The sequence below is a fragment of the Scyliorhinus torazame genome, chromosome 10 (genome assembly GCF_047496885.1).
Source record: "Scyliorhinus torazame isolate Kashiwa2021f chromosome 10, sScyTor2.1, whole genome shotgun sequence".
In the NCBI taxonomy this organism is placed as follows: domain Eukaryota; kingdom Metazoa; phylum Chordata; class Chondrichthyes; order Carcharhiniformes; family Scyliorhinidae; genus Scyliorhinus; species Scyliorhinus torazame.
This window is the reverse complement of record NC_092716.1, coordinates 168093862-168109397: the sequence shown is the minus strand read 5'-3', so window position 1 is coordinate 168109397 and position 15536 is coordinate 168093862.

Sequence of the window (15536 nt, the reverse complement as noted above, 5' to 3'; positions counted from 1 at the left end):
CTATCATCTGTATATAATATTAGTAGATCATCATCATCTGTATTGTCATGGATGTGTCCCTTTAAGAAATGTTGTTGTCTTATCACATGGCTTCAGTGATGTCATTGTGTGGGTGGAGCTGGGCTGTGGCTCTGTGGGCTGGATTCTCCGCCCCGCCACACCACTTTTCAACCTCGACCCACCGGCGGGATTCTCCGTTACGCCGGCCGGTCAATGGTGTTTCCCATTGTCGGGTAGCCCCACGACGTCAGGAAACCCCCGGGCGGCGGCAAAACTGAGAATCATGCCGGCGGAGAATCCCGCCCTGTGAGTTTTACTTTCGCTTTGAGTTTGAACTAGTTTGTACTGCACAGGCTGAAAAGAAGGGTTTCTTTACCTTCATTTTTAAAAAATACTGTTTCCAGACTGCTTGATAACTAAAAAGAGATAATTGCTTTCTGGAAGGAATTCAAACCTGCTGTTTGGAAAGGAAACAAGAGTGTCAAAACCATGTCTTGAGTGCCATGTGCTGGGCCATAGCTTTGAAAATGGGGTACTGGTTTTATTTGGATCTTGTTACAACACAATCCGGAAAAATCCCAGGAAATTCATCCTTCAACAATTCAGTTGTTTGATTTTCCTCTGGCTTATCAACCACAGTACCACCTGCGATCCAGCTATAGCATTGCCCAAAATAAACTGTATTCCTGGACAAGATAGTTTCTCTATTACTCCTGTTAACATTTCACTACTCTTCACTCGACTTTCCAGCCTCACCTTATATAATGGAACACTACTCTTCTCACCCTGAATTCCACATATTACCCCTTTTCTGGCAGTATTCCTCCCAAACTACATCATTTCTCATCTCTTACCATTAAAGATTGACCAGCTCCCGTATCTCTTAAAGTTCTGACTTCTTTACCTACTCCTCCTGGTACACATGAGTAAACTTTACCCACGTAAGTAATTTCTTTAAAGAGATCTGGCACCTTCTTATCAATCACCTCTTGATCAGGCTGTACATTCTTTTGTACCTCCTTTGCTTCAATTGGGCTTTCCTTTACCACTTTAACAAACCCCAGTGGCTTATCCTGTTTTACTACATCAGCCTTCCCAGTGCTTTTCTTCAACCCCGAAAACTGTGATTTTACATGGCCTAATTTATTAAAGTAAAAACATCTGAAACATTTCATTTCTCTTCCACCCTCCTTGATTTTAAAAAAATCTGAGGTACACTATCCATATTATCTCCCATCAGATCCCCTTTGCCTTTAACACCTGGGTATTTCTCTTTTCCCCAGTTTCTGTCCCACACAGGCTGAAACTGATGTCGGAAATCAACTTTGATTTATGAACTAATTCATAATCATCTACCATTTCTGCTGCTAATCTCACAGTTTTAACCCTCTTCTCTTCCACATGAGTTCTCACAACATTAGGAATTGAATTTTTAAGCTCCTCCAAAATTATAATTTCTCTAAGAGCTTCATATGTTTGATCTATTTTCAAAGCCCTTATCCACCTATCAAAATTACTTTGTTTGATCCTTTCAAACGCTTTGTATGTTTGACCAGGTTCTTTCCTTACATTTCTTAACCTTTGTCTGTAGGCTTTAGGCACTAGTTCATATGCACCCAAGATGGATTTTTTCACCTCCTCATATGTCCCAGATATCTTCTTTGATAGTGATGCAAACACTTCACTAGCCCTACCTACCAGCTTTGTTTGAATCAGTAATATCCACATGTCCTGTGGCCATTTCATTTGTTTAGCTACCTTTTGAAATGAAATGAAAAAGGCTTCTACATCCGTCTCATCAAATCTTGGCAATGCTTGGACATATTTAAATAGATCCCCACGAAGCCTTCGACTATGATGCTCTTCATCACTATCCTCAGACTGTACGTTTCTCTTTACCTCTGCCAATTTTAACTGACTTTCACGTTTCATGGCCAGTTTCTGAAGTTCAAAGTCTCTCTCTTTTTCTTTTTACTCTCTCTCTTTTTCTTTTTCCCTGATCTGTACCTCCCTTTCTCTCTCTTTTTATTCTGCTAGGGTTATTCGTTCTTTTTCCCTTTCCTCTCCTTTTCTTTTTGCCTCATCTGTACTTCCCTTTCTCTCTCTTTTTGTTTTGCTAGGGTTATTCTTTCTTTTCATTTCGTAGTCAAGCTGCTTTTGTTCTTTTACATGTTCAAGATGCTTGATCTGTAATTAAATTATTGCCATTTGACTGTGTCTCAGAAAATGTTAAATGCTCAGCTACCGCCGCAATACCTCTTCTTTTTGTATCTTGTCAGGCAATGTTAACTGCAATGTTGTTGCCAAATCTAAAAGCCTTTTTTAGTCTCTGTTTGTAAGGTGCTGCGTGTGTCCTTCTCTACCCCCAAAAAACTCTGAGCCTCTGAAAGAGCCATTGTCCACAACACACTCCCTATTTAAACTTGAAAACAACACCTGGAAAGCAAACATAAATATGCTCACCCCTCACTGTCTTTAGGTTCACAAAGCTAACCCAATCACGAAAGATAGACTTTTATCCCACAAGCCCACAAATTTGTTATGGGCCAGGATTTATAAATCTCCAAACTATATCATGGAGTTCACCTGACCTACAACTGTTTATTGATTTTGGTTACGATGAGCACAACAGCCTACCTTTCAGGTGTTATCCAACAGAGGTTTTAGGTGCTTTTAATCAAAAAACAAACTTTATTTTATAACTTTAGTTAACATTGTTATAAAGCCACACAATAAGCATTTTTATTAACTATAAACATAAAAAACCCACACAGCTCCAGTAATCTATGTATAACCGTTCATGAATCCCCCCTTTACTGTTCCAATTTAATAACAAGATCCAAGTAAAACCAGTACCTCCTTTTCAAAGGTCTGACCCCACATATGGCACTCAAGACTTGGTATTGACACTCTTGTTTCCTTTACAAACAGCAGGTTTGAATTCCTTCCAGAAAGCAATTATCTCTTTTTAGTTAACAAGCAGTCTGGAAACAGTATTTTTTTTAAATGAAGATAAAGAAACCCTTCTTTTCACCCTGTGCAGTACAAACCAGTTTGAACTCAAAGCGAAAGTAAAACTCTCAGAGCCACAGCCCAACTCCACCCACACAATGACAACACTGAAGCCATGGGATAAGACAAAAACATTTCTTAAAGGGACACTCCCATGACACCTCCCCCCAAGAAAAATAAATAAACCATCAACTTCAAAGATGGTTTCATTTTTCACCTTTTCACTTACCCATTAAGAACAATTGACAATAAATATACATATTTTAAACAAAAACAAAACAAGCAAACATTGATAATAATAATGTACATTTTAGTTCTTCTTCTTCCACCATCGAACCTGCTTCTCTTCATCACATTTGTGACAAAACATCGACTATCACTTTTTCACGTCCTGCCACATATATAATTCTTAAATAAAATGACTGTAACAGTAAACTCCATCGAAACGGTTTGGCATTTTTATTCCTGAATCACTCCAAAAAGCCAGTGGATTATGATCAGTATATATAATTGTTTCAGATGAATTGCTGGTGACATAAATAGCAAAGTGTTGCAAAGCCAGCACCAAGCTCAAAGTCTCCTTTTCAATTGTTGAATACTTCCTCTGGTGATCATTCAATTTCTTAGAAAAATACCAATAGGCCCTCTATTCCTTTGTCATCTTCTTGGAAGAGCACAGCACCTCCCACACAATGACATTCCCTTAAAGGGACACTCCCATGACTGTATGTGTGTTATAAGTTATATGTTTTATTGTTTTGGTTCTAGCATCCGACCAGCAGGTGGTGTGAGTATGCAGGCACGTGATCCGGATGCACCATGTTTTAGTATTTATTGCCCATCCCTAACCAGCAGGTGTTAATGAGGAGTTGATGGCAGTTGCATATTAGAGTAGCTCTGTAGTATCTCAGTGTAAATTAGTCTTAGACCATTATTTCCAACTGTATTAACCTTAGACATTATAGTAATCCTTTAGAGTAGTGTTAGTAATAAATAGTTTTGTTGTAAAATAAAGTCTAATGTTCTTTTTTAACACTACCACAAAAAGATCCAAGATCAGAATAATCAAAGAACATTACATGCCCAAAATGGGACTCTTTCATTTCCATTAAATCATGCCCATTATTAAGCCATTGAAATTAGCAAGAACACAGAAAGGTACCCATCCTCTATTCAGGTGAATAAGTGAACAGACATTATACTGGGAACGGTTGTTTGTGATCGCACCTTTAAAAATGGAAATCTATCAATTGCAAAATTAAACGTTGTCACAGCTCCAGAGATCTGTCGGCTGTTATCCGCTTTTGAGAGCTGACCGGTGGTGATTCACCATACCTCAGGCTGGGGCAAGGTTAAGAAGGCGGGGCCTTCATGAACAACCTCAGCCTGTACAGGAATAGAACCTGTGCTATTGGCGTCGCTCTGCATCATGAACCAGCCGTCCATCCAACTGAGATAACGAACACATTTTAGCTTAAATTGCAACCTGAAACTGTAAAGCATGCCCTATTGTAATATGCACATTCATGCCAAGCAATCAAAGAGTATTAAAGATTTGCCAGTCTTATATGGAACAGAAGTCAACATATAACAGGCTGCAAGGGAGCTACCTATCATGCAGAGTTCACCATTTAATTGCAAAATGGAAATTCTAGGTCGCCCTAACTTCATTTTTTTCTTATCAGCTTTCATAACCCCCCACCCCACTTCAGGAGGCGCTGATCACATTCTTGTGACATCTATCTTTTGCCCAATAATTGGTAGTTCTGGGTAGTTCTTCTTTGACAGTTTTTTCAACAAAAACATATGCTACTAAGTGCTCTGATTGTTGAAAATAGCACTGGTCAGTTGCACAACTTGCACCCCGTCCTTCCACAACACTGTCCTCCGGTGCTGGTTGTCCTGGACCACTCCCTATTAGTTCCCTTCCTGAAACACCAGCTGTATCTAAGAGGCTGTGTTCTTCTTGCCATTGCTCTGCAAGGTTGAACAGAGGGATTTTATTTTTCAGGCAGAACATTTGGTTTTAAATGTTTGCTGTAAGCTTTTAAGTAAATATTCCCAGCTCGACTCTGTGAATTCCAGTATTGAATGCAGGGAGCTTGGATCCATCAGCGCAGAAGCAGATGTTTCGGTGGAACTGTCTGGTCTGGGCTTCGTCTGGCACTAGCTCGTCACACATCACATCCACTACCAGAATGCCCACCTTAAAGGATGGAGATGAAGAGATTATTGAACTTAAACTGTGATCCCAGAACTCGAGAACACAAAAGTAAACTCAAATGCGACTAATGTCGGCTTGCATAAATTGATAGCATTCCCACATTTGGATTCTTTCTTTCATGATTAGTAGCCCCTTAAACCCCAAGTAGCAGGAGACACATAACTGAAAATATTCTGGGAATGCTGAATGCTGAACTTGCTGCCATACGTAATTCTTTGATTTCAGACTCTATTGAGCAAGGTTTCATTACAAGAGTACAATCTCTTGAAATATACTATATGGAATGAACTCTTACTGAGAGCAAGAAAATACAAATTACTCTTAAAGGAAAGTTCAGGATTAATATCTGATTAAGAATGTGACCAAGCCTTATAATGGTGCATATAGACATAGGAAGATTTGAGTACTGCAGGGACCAGAGGAATGCCATCTTTGGAATGTGACTGGTCAGGTCAGATAATGCAGGTTGTAATGTTAGATTGATATCCTGCTGTTTCATTCCCCCCTAAGGGGGTCAGGGATAAATTTCACAGAGTATTATCTTTTCCTTATCAGCAATTTTAACATATCTATGCTGCGTATTTACTGTATGTATCATATAGATAACCATGTACAGTAATTAGTAATTTTGAGCTGTTCAAACTCGTGTTGATGGCAGGTATGAAGATCCAACTGATTGATGTCAGGGTAAAAGCAAGTCAATAGACCCTGTCTTTTGTTAATGGAAAGGATCCTGTTAAACAGAAATCAGAGTTTGCCCGTGTGAACTAGCCAAAGGCAGTTCATGCTAGCTTCAATTTAGGCTAGGAGTTTCTGTTGAAGAAAGGAATGCCCTCCTGTGAGGATCATTTTCGTTCAGTTGGTGTGAGATAGGAGGTTTTGAGTTCAAGAGATGACTAATGGTCAGAAGGAGAAACTAAATCCTTAAGGATGCAGAAGCATACTGACTCTGCAGTCCATGGTAGAGTCGGAGGACAACAAAGGTTAGTGCATGAGGACCATTAAGGTGAAGAGGGGGACTATTTCTTTAATTTGGCAGAATTTTGTTCTTTGCCATGACTACCCAAGAATTCATACCAGGCAGTCTCAGAGAGCGATAATAAGAGGGCATGTGGAAAAAGAATGGCAGGCAGCAGTTACAATGGAGTGTGTTGGCCTGGTCACTCAGTTTTCAGCTCGAATCACCAAGGTATATCCAGTCCGCTCTATTCAGATTTTTCAGAGTTCATCATTCTACAATAAAGTCTGCTACCTGAGGAAATATGTTGAGAATTCAAAGTAAAACCTAGAAAAAGGCTAAGAAATGCACAAAGTGTGTAATGGTCAATTGTTCTGTGTTTGATAATGTGTTTTCTCTGTACTGTGTGAATAGTTTGGTATGGGTGTGGTTACTGAAAAAAGACTGTACTGAAGCAGGCAGCTGTAAGATGAGAACAGTCATTTTTTCTTTTTTTAATGGAATGTGGGCATTGCTGGCTGGGCCATTATTTATTGCCCATCCCTATGTACCCTTGAGGGGGCTGCTAACAGTCAGCCACATTGCTGTGGATCTGGAGTCATAGGCAGGCCAGACCAGGTAAGGATGCAGATTTCCTTCCCTAAAGGATATTAGTGAACCAGATGGGTTTTTACAACAATCAGCAATGGTTCCATTGTCATTATTAGACTATTAATTCCAAATTTTGAATTGAAATTTCAACATCTGCCATGGTGGAATTCGAACCCAGGTCACCAGAACATTACCCTGGATCTCTGGATTACTAGCCTGGTGACAGTAGCACTATTACCACCCCTTAAGCACTGCATCCCCTTAAGCATCTTAAAACATTGAATAAAACTCCTGCACACATAGATAGTGGTGTGCCACCTCTGCATATCTTTGAAGTATAAAACACAACAAAATGTAGGGAATAAGGAATGTAGGGAATGGCTACTTGCAGGAGCGGTTATATCAAGTTGACAACAACAGCCCCAGAAATCGTATTTGGACCCTATCTGTTTTTGATTTACATGCTTGACTTTACTTCAGTATCTCAATGCAAGCAAGTCAACTTTACAGAGAATACCAAAGTAGAATGGGCAGTTGAACCTGAAGTTCAGCTCCAGAGTGCAAATTTAGCATTTCAAAAATGTATGAATGAATGCAATAATAGGAGATTTGATATAATACGTATGACTGCAAACTGCTGATCAAAGGAAGCATAAATGGACAGCTTAAATAATCTATGAATGATGCCATTACAAATTTAGGGCCTTAAGTACAGCTTGCTAGTTCCCCCCACAAGGTTCCTTTGAATTTTACAAATAGGCGATTGCCCATGCAATTAATTGGAATTTTCTGTCTGAACTCCTCCACATCACTAACCCTCTCTCCTCCTTTAAGATAATCCGTAAAATCCTTCTCTTTACCCAGCTGTTGCCCACCTGTCACCCATAACATCTCCTTACCAACATTTTTTTGACAACCCTGCTGTGAAGGATGTTATATTACACTAAAGGTGCTATATAAATGTAAGCTGTCATTGCCATAGTGTAACTCAAATGTTGAGCCTCTTGGTCTCTGTAATGTTACAAGAGGTCAAACGGTTACGTGTTAAACATCAGTGATCATTGTAGCAAAATCCATTACATCAGCCCTCTGCACTGAACTGATGATTCAACACAATTTTATCAACTAAACTTCAACAAAATACACTATGTATTTAAATCTTATGCGATACAACTGATCACAATTTGTCTGAAGACTCACAGCTTTAGACATAAGGTAGATATCATCCCATTAGAACTGGCCAGGTTCCTTCTTCTTCGGAGGTCTCTTCTGTTCGCTGAGTCCTTCACTCAGGATGTTGTATGTGCGAGGTTGGTCCTAGCCTACATTAAAAGAAATGAGTCAAGAACTGCGTATTTATCCCTCCTGAGTATGTGTTCCATGAAAGGGGTCATGTCCACTTCAAGAACACAATGGCCGAATGACCTAATTCTTCTAATCACAGGTTCATTCTTCAAACATTGTTTTTTCCAACATTCACACATTGTGGTTACAGGTATCGTTGTGTGCAGTTACAAGTTCCCGTTTTTGCACTTTGCATCTAAATGGGCAGCATGGTGGCACAGTAGTTAGCACAATTGCTTCACAGCGCCAGGGTCTCAGATTCGATTACCCGGCTTGGGTCACTGTCTATGCGGGGTCTGCATGTTCTCCCCCATTCTGTGTGGGTTTCCTCCGGGTGCTCCGGTTTCCTCCCACAAGTCCCGAAAGAGGTGCTTGTTAGGTAAATTGGACATTCTGAATTATCCCTCTGTACCCAAATAGCCCCGGAATGTGGCGACTAGGGGCTTTTCACAGTAACTTCAATGCAGTGTTAATGTGAGCCTACCTGTGACAATAATAAAGATTATAAAGATTATATAAAGATTATAAATGTCCCTGGATATGCCTTATGTCAAGTTGACCAAAAGCTTCCCATCATACCTGTAATCAATCATTCTGCACAAGCAGTGCCTTATTGCTACACAGACGTATAACAATAGGGGCCTCTTATGATCTGAACTTGATGTTATGGGGGGGGGTTAAACTAAATGATGCCTGCAGCAGAAAGATGCAAAGTAAAGCAGCAATATATTTTACACTGAGCCAGATTTTATTTTCCATTGACTTGGAAAATATTGCCAAGATCTTTAATTTTAAAAAAAAAAATAGACTTGGAAGTGAGTCTCCAGGAAGAGTTTGAACTATTCTATCAGCTTCAGTGGAAAGAAGATCGAGTGCACTGAAAAATCAGCAGACAACATGCTACAATTTTCCACACTGCAGGCTGAGGCCAATTTCAACCCTGTGACCTATGCACTTGCATGTCTCCAATTATTTTCAAGGCTGAAATCATTTTTTTTTAAGGTATTTTATTCCAAACACATATAACATCAACAAATGCACAGTCCATCAGATCATAATCCACAGTTTGTACAGTTTTTCCACTTTTATTCCATCCCATCCCCCCCAACGATGAACAACTCCTCAAATAACGTCATGAACTGCCTCCACTGCACCTCGAAGCCCTCCTCTGACCCTATCAACTCAAAATTAATCTTCTCCAACCGGAGAAGGTTGTACAGGTCCCCCAGCCAGGCCGTCACCCCGGCGGCATTTCTGACTCCGATTTGACAGAATCCTTCGCCAGGCAATCAGAGAGGTGAAGGCCACAACATTGGCCCCCTTCCCCTCCAGCAGTTCCAACACCTCCAAGACCCCAAAGAAGGCCACCATAGAGCCCAGCCTATCCTCCACCCCCACTATCTTAGATAGCGTACCAAACACTGCTCCCAAAAACTCACCAGCTTCTTAGAGCCGCAGAACATGTGAGCATGATTCGCCAGCCCCGCCAAACTTCTCGCACCCATCGACCACCCCCTGGAGGAACCCACTCATCCTTGCCCGAGTCATGTGTACCCTGTTCACTACCTTGAACTGAATCAAGCTGATCCTCATGTAGGAGGAGATTGAGTTCACCCTCCACATCACCTCACATCATAACCCCCAACCTTCTTGCTCCCAAGCTCCTCCTGCCAATTACTCTTGATCCTCACCACCTGTGCCCTGCCTTGCTCCCCCAACCGCTTGTATATATCTCCAATCCTACGCTCCCCTAAGTCGTCAGGGAGCAGTAGTTGCTCCAACGTGTACTACGGTAGCTTGTAGAACGTCCGTCACACCTTTCGCATTAAGTTCCACACCTGCAGAGACCTAACCTCAATACCCCTCAGCATCTCAAACCTCTCCCGCGGTTTGTCCGGTCCCACAAAGTTCTCCTCCAAGAACATATCCCTGACTGCTCCAGCCCCACCTCCCTCCACTTCCCATATATCCCCCACACACTTGGCTTGAACCTGTGGTTCCCATACAGTGGCGTCAACACCAACATTCTTTCCAGTTGAAAAGCCTCCTCAACTGGTTCCATATCCTGATTGCTGACTGCACCACCGGCCTTCCCGTATACCCCCTTGGGTCTAACGGCAACGGGGCCGTAACCAGGGCCCTCAGACTAGACCCCGTACAGGACTCCTCCACCAACCGAATCCACGCCGCCCCCTCAACCCCCACCAATGCCTCACCTTCTCCACATTCTGCAGCAGAGCCCTCGTCACCCTCGGTATCTTCCCTGTCCATATAAACTCTGAGATCATTGCCTCCATCTTCCGGAAGCAGGCCTCAGGGTGAAAGATCGGGAGGGTCTGAAAAACACACTGGGAGCATTCATCTTTAGCACCTATACCCTCCCAGCCAGCATTAAGTGTAAAGTGTAAGGAAGTGTAAAGTGTAAGTGTAAGGAAGATCTCTTAAGATCTTCCTTAACCTGCTCCACTAATGCTGTAAAATTCCATCTGTACATCGTGGCCCACTCACACAGAACCTGAATCCCCAAATACCTAAACCTCTCTCTAGCCACTTTAAACGGTAGTGCCCCCAAATTGGCCCCTGCCCACCGCATTCGCCGGAATACCTCGCTCTTCCCTACATTCAGCTTATATCCGGAGAAAGCCGAAAACCTCTCCAACTGACCCATGATTCTGCCCAAACTCTCCAGCCAATCTGACACAGGCAACAAGAGGTCGTCTGTGTACAATGACGCCCAGTGCTCCCTCCCCCTCCCCCCTCAATCCCTCACCAATCAGCAGACTCCGAAGGGCCATCGCCATGGACCCAATCACCAGCGCGAATAACAATGGTGACAGCGGGCACCCCTAACTCGTTCCCCTGTGCAACCCAAAATACGCTGAACTCGTTCGTACACATGCTTGCCACCGGAGATGTATACAAAAGATGCACCCACGCCACAAACATTGGCCCAAACCCAAACAGAATTTCGAACTCTACCCGGTCAAAGGCCTTTTCTGCATCCATAGATACAATAACATCCGTGGCCCGCTCCCCTGACAGAGTCATAACTACATTCAAGTCTCCTGATGTTGCTGGAGTGCTGCCTACCCTTCACAAAACCTGTTTGATCCTCAGAGACCACCTCTGGCACGTACCTCTCCATCCTGCCCACCAACACCTTCGCCAGTACTTTCACGGATGCATTTAACAAAGAGATGGTCTGTATGACCCACACTCCAGTGGATCCTTCCCCTTCTTTGAGATCAATGAAATTGACGCCAGTGACAGTGTCCCTGGCAACTACCCCCTCTCCACCGCCACACTGAACATTCCCAACAAGTGGAGGGCCAACTCTGTCGCAAACAGCTTCTAAATCCGTCCGGCCCCGGGGCCTTCCCCGCCAACATTCCCCTGACACTATCTATCACCTCCCTCAGCCCCAGCAGATGCTCCAATGCCTGCCATTCCCCTCCAGCTCTGGGAACTCCATCCCATCTAGGAATCATCCCATATCCCTCACCTCTGGCCCCGGCTCGGCCTTATACAAGTTCTCGTTATACCTTATCTTTTCCGGCTCCGACACAACCTTCCAATTCTCTGCCCTAGACACCGCCTGCCACTGCAATTGGTGGGCCAACATACAGCTCACCTTCTCTCCATACTCATACTGCACCCCCTCATCCTCTGCAGCTTCCCCACCACCTTGCCCATTGTCAGCCTGTCAAACCGCCCCTGCAGACTCTTCCTCTCTGCCAACAACTCCTTCATGGGGGCCCCTGAGTAACTCCTATCCACCTCAACTATTTCATCCAACAGCTGCCTATGCTCCTCCCTCCTCCTCCTATCTCTGTGAGCCTTAAACAAAATAATTTCACCTTGAACCGCCACCTTCAATGCTTTCCAAAATGTAGCCGCCGATACCTCCCTGTTCTGATTAAGCTCTGCATAGTTCCCGATCGCCAGTCTTACCTTTTCACAAAACGCCTTGGGCGGGATTCTCCAATAATGGGGCTATGTCCCCATGCCAGCGTCAAAACGCAGACTGAAGAATGTCCAGAGTGGTTCTCATACCTCAAGGGTGCGAGCAGGGTCCCGGAGTGCTCCTCGCAGCTTTGGCTGTCGATATGGGGACCTGCACTTCCGGTCGGGAGTCCGCGCATTGCGGAGGCTTTCGGCAGCTGCCCCGTGCGACATGGTGGACTCAGACCGCGGATCGCCCCCGAAAATATAGGCGCCCCCCCACCCCCCGAGATCACACGCGCCTGCGGATTGATGGCCCCCGATCACTAGCCTGGCCGTCTGTGAGGCATCCCCCGGTGAAGGATCCACCCGCCCCGCACCAGGGCGGCCACGGATTGACTCTGCAGCTGCCACTGGCTGTTCCTGACAGGCAACATGTGATTAAAACCACGCCGTCGGGAACTCGGCCACTTTTCGTCGGAGAATCGCCGCAGGGGCCTCTGTCAATGGCCCCCTATCCGCGCCATGTAGACTGCGCATGCGCGATTTGCGATGATTCTACGGGGACCGGGGAATCGGCAGAACGGCGTCGGACTGGATTGCGGGGTTGACATTCATTCTCCACCCCTGCGCCAATCGCAATTTCGGCTCGGAGAATCCCATCCCTTATCTGTCAAAAGTCTCAAATCCCACCTCCGCCCCGGCCTCTACACCTAGCCCGAACTGAGTCTAACCTCCAGCCAACGTGGCGCACGGTCACAAATCACAATTGCGGCATACCCTGCCCCCACTACCCCCATCAGCACCACCCAATTCACTACAAAAGAATTGATTCTAGAATACTCCTTATAAATGTGCGAGAAGGAATACTCCCTCCCGGGTTTCTAAACCTCCATGGATCCACCACCCCCATACGCTCCATAAACCCTCCCAGCTCTTTTGTCATCCTCGACCTTCCCATCGACATGGGGCTCGACCTGTCCACCTTCGACTCCATTACACTGCTGAAATACACGCCCATAATCAGCTGGTGCATATCAAAGTCCGGAATTGCCCTCAGTAACACCTTTACAAACCCCGCATTGTCCCAGTTAGGGGCATATATGTTAACTAACACTACTGCCGTCCCCTCCAACAGCCCACTCACTATCACATACCTTCCCCCCGGGTCCCACGCCTCCTTGGCCCCCACGAACCCCGTTCTCTTGCTTAATAAAATGGTCACGTCCCTCAACTTTGAACCAAACCCTGAGTGAAATACTTGCCCCACCCATCCCTCCTCAGCCTAATCTAATCCTTCACCCGGAGATGTGTTCCCTGTAAGAAAATCACCTCTACTCTCAAACCCCTCAGGTGTGCAAAATCCCGGGACCTCTTGACCGGTCCATTTAGCCCCCGGACATTCCACGTCATGACTCTTACGCCTCCATTCCCTCTATAGTCTGCCATCATCCCCCATCAGTTCTGCCTCACTTAATCCTACTCTGAACCGGGTCCATATAAGATGGCCCCCCTCTCCGCCCATCACCAGGCCCACCCTCCAGACCTACCACGCAGCATTTCCTTCCCTCCCCAACCCGGCCCTCCTTTGCGACCTCATCCCCCACCTCACCTCCATTCACTAGCATTGCTTGCTAGTAGGGCAACTGCTGCCTGAAGCCCCCTTCATACATCCTCCCCTCATCAGTCCCTCCTTAGCCTGTGCAACCAGCCCCTGATCGCCCTGAATAATGACAAAACCATCAACATCACCCATGGGGCCCATCATACACACCCCTTACATGAAAATAACACCAAAATTCACAAACAACTTCCTCCTAAAATCAAAGCAAAAAGTTGGAGGGGTGGGGGGGGTGGGGTGGGGGGGGGGGGGGGGGGGTGGGGAGAGCAATCGCCCCCCTTACAAACTTACAACTTCTAAATGTTAATAAAAGCAAATTATTGTGGATGCTGGAATCTGAAACCAAAAGAGAAAATGCTGGAAAATCTCAGCAGGTCTGGCAGCATCTGTAGGGAGAGAAAAGAGCCTACGTTTCGAGTCCGATGACTCTTTGTTAAAGCTTTGACAAAGAGTCATCAGACTTGAAACAGTAACTTCTAAAAATTAACCCCTCTTCGGCAACACAAAACAGCCGTAACACCCAACTTTTGCGGGTTTAATCCCTCCATTCCATACTGACCCTCTGTTCTCCCCCAACGTATGGTCCCTTTTAAAACCATTCGCCTCCTCCAGTGTCTCAAAATAGTCCTCCTGACTTTCGTAAGTTACCCAGAGTCTAGCTCACCCCAAAACAAATCTGTCATCTGTACAACACCGCCTTGGCCTTGTTGAATCCAGCACCTCTCTTTGCCAGCTCCGTGTCAATGTCCTGATAAATCTGGACTCGATTACCCTCCCATTCACAGATTTGCTTCACCCTGACCCACCTCAGGATCTTTTCCATGTCAACGAACTTGTGCAACCGCACAATCACCACCTGCAGTGGCATCCCTGCTCTCGGCTTCTGCCTCAAGGATCTGTGGGCCCGTTCCATCTCTGGGGCCTTAGCCAGCACTTTCTCCTCCACTAACCCAGCCAGCAACCTCAAAATGTACTTCGTGGCACTCATTCCCTTCACACCTCCTGCAAACCCAAAATCCGCAAATTCTGTTGTCTGGCCTGTCCTCCTGGTCCTCCACCTTCACCAGCAGTGACTTTCATAGATCCCCCAGGATCCCCACCTCCGCCTTCAAAGATATATATGGGGACTCTGGTCAGACACCACCTTTTACACCTCATGGACCATTGTCCCTTGCGCCTTGAGGCACTTCTCCACCTGATCCAATGACCCTCGCAGAGGTGCCACTGCTCCCTCAATTGCCCGTGACCAGTCACTGTGCATCACCTTCCTCTGCTGTTGAAATTCCTCCTTGATGAAGGTCATCAATTGCTCCATCTGAGGCTTTCCCACTGACAACGACCCTTCCCCCTCCACCATTATCGAAATTGGTGCCACGCCACAGGTCCCCTCCAATTCCTAAGCCAGGTCCTTCACTGTCTTCTGCCGGGTCTGATAGCCAGTAGACATGCCAATTCTGGGGATAACCTCTTCTTCAACACCTTCCGCTCCACTTTTCTGCCGAAACTGCCCCCCTAACGGGTAAAAAATGGCAAAACCTACGCCTTCAAACCGGAGCTGCCCTGTGTGTGGCCACTCCCTCCATGGCCGCCACCAGAAGTCCACTGAAATCCTTTATTGTTGAAGGATTATTATTCAAACCAGGTCATACATAAACATAAACACATAATCAATCAGAAGCATAACAAACCCCATAGGTTGACATTTTCTCTCCCTTTTCTCCCCCCTCTCCCTGCAAGTTAACCACCACCATACCTCCTCTCCCCTCCATCCACTGGCAACGAACAGGTCTTAAAACAGGGCTACGAACAGCCTCCATTTTGCTCAGAGCCCCTCCTCCGAGCTC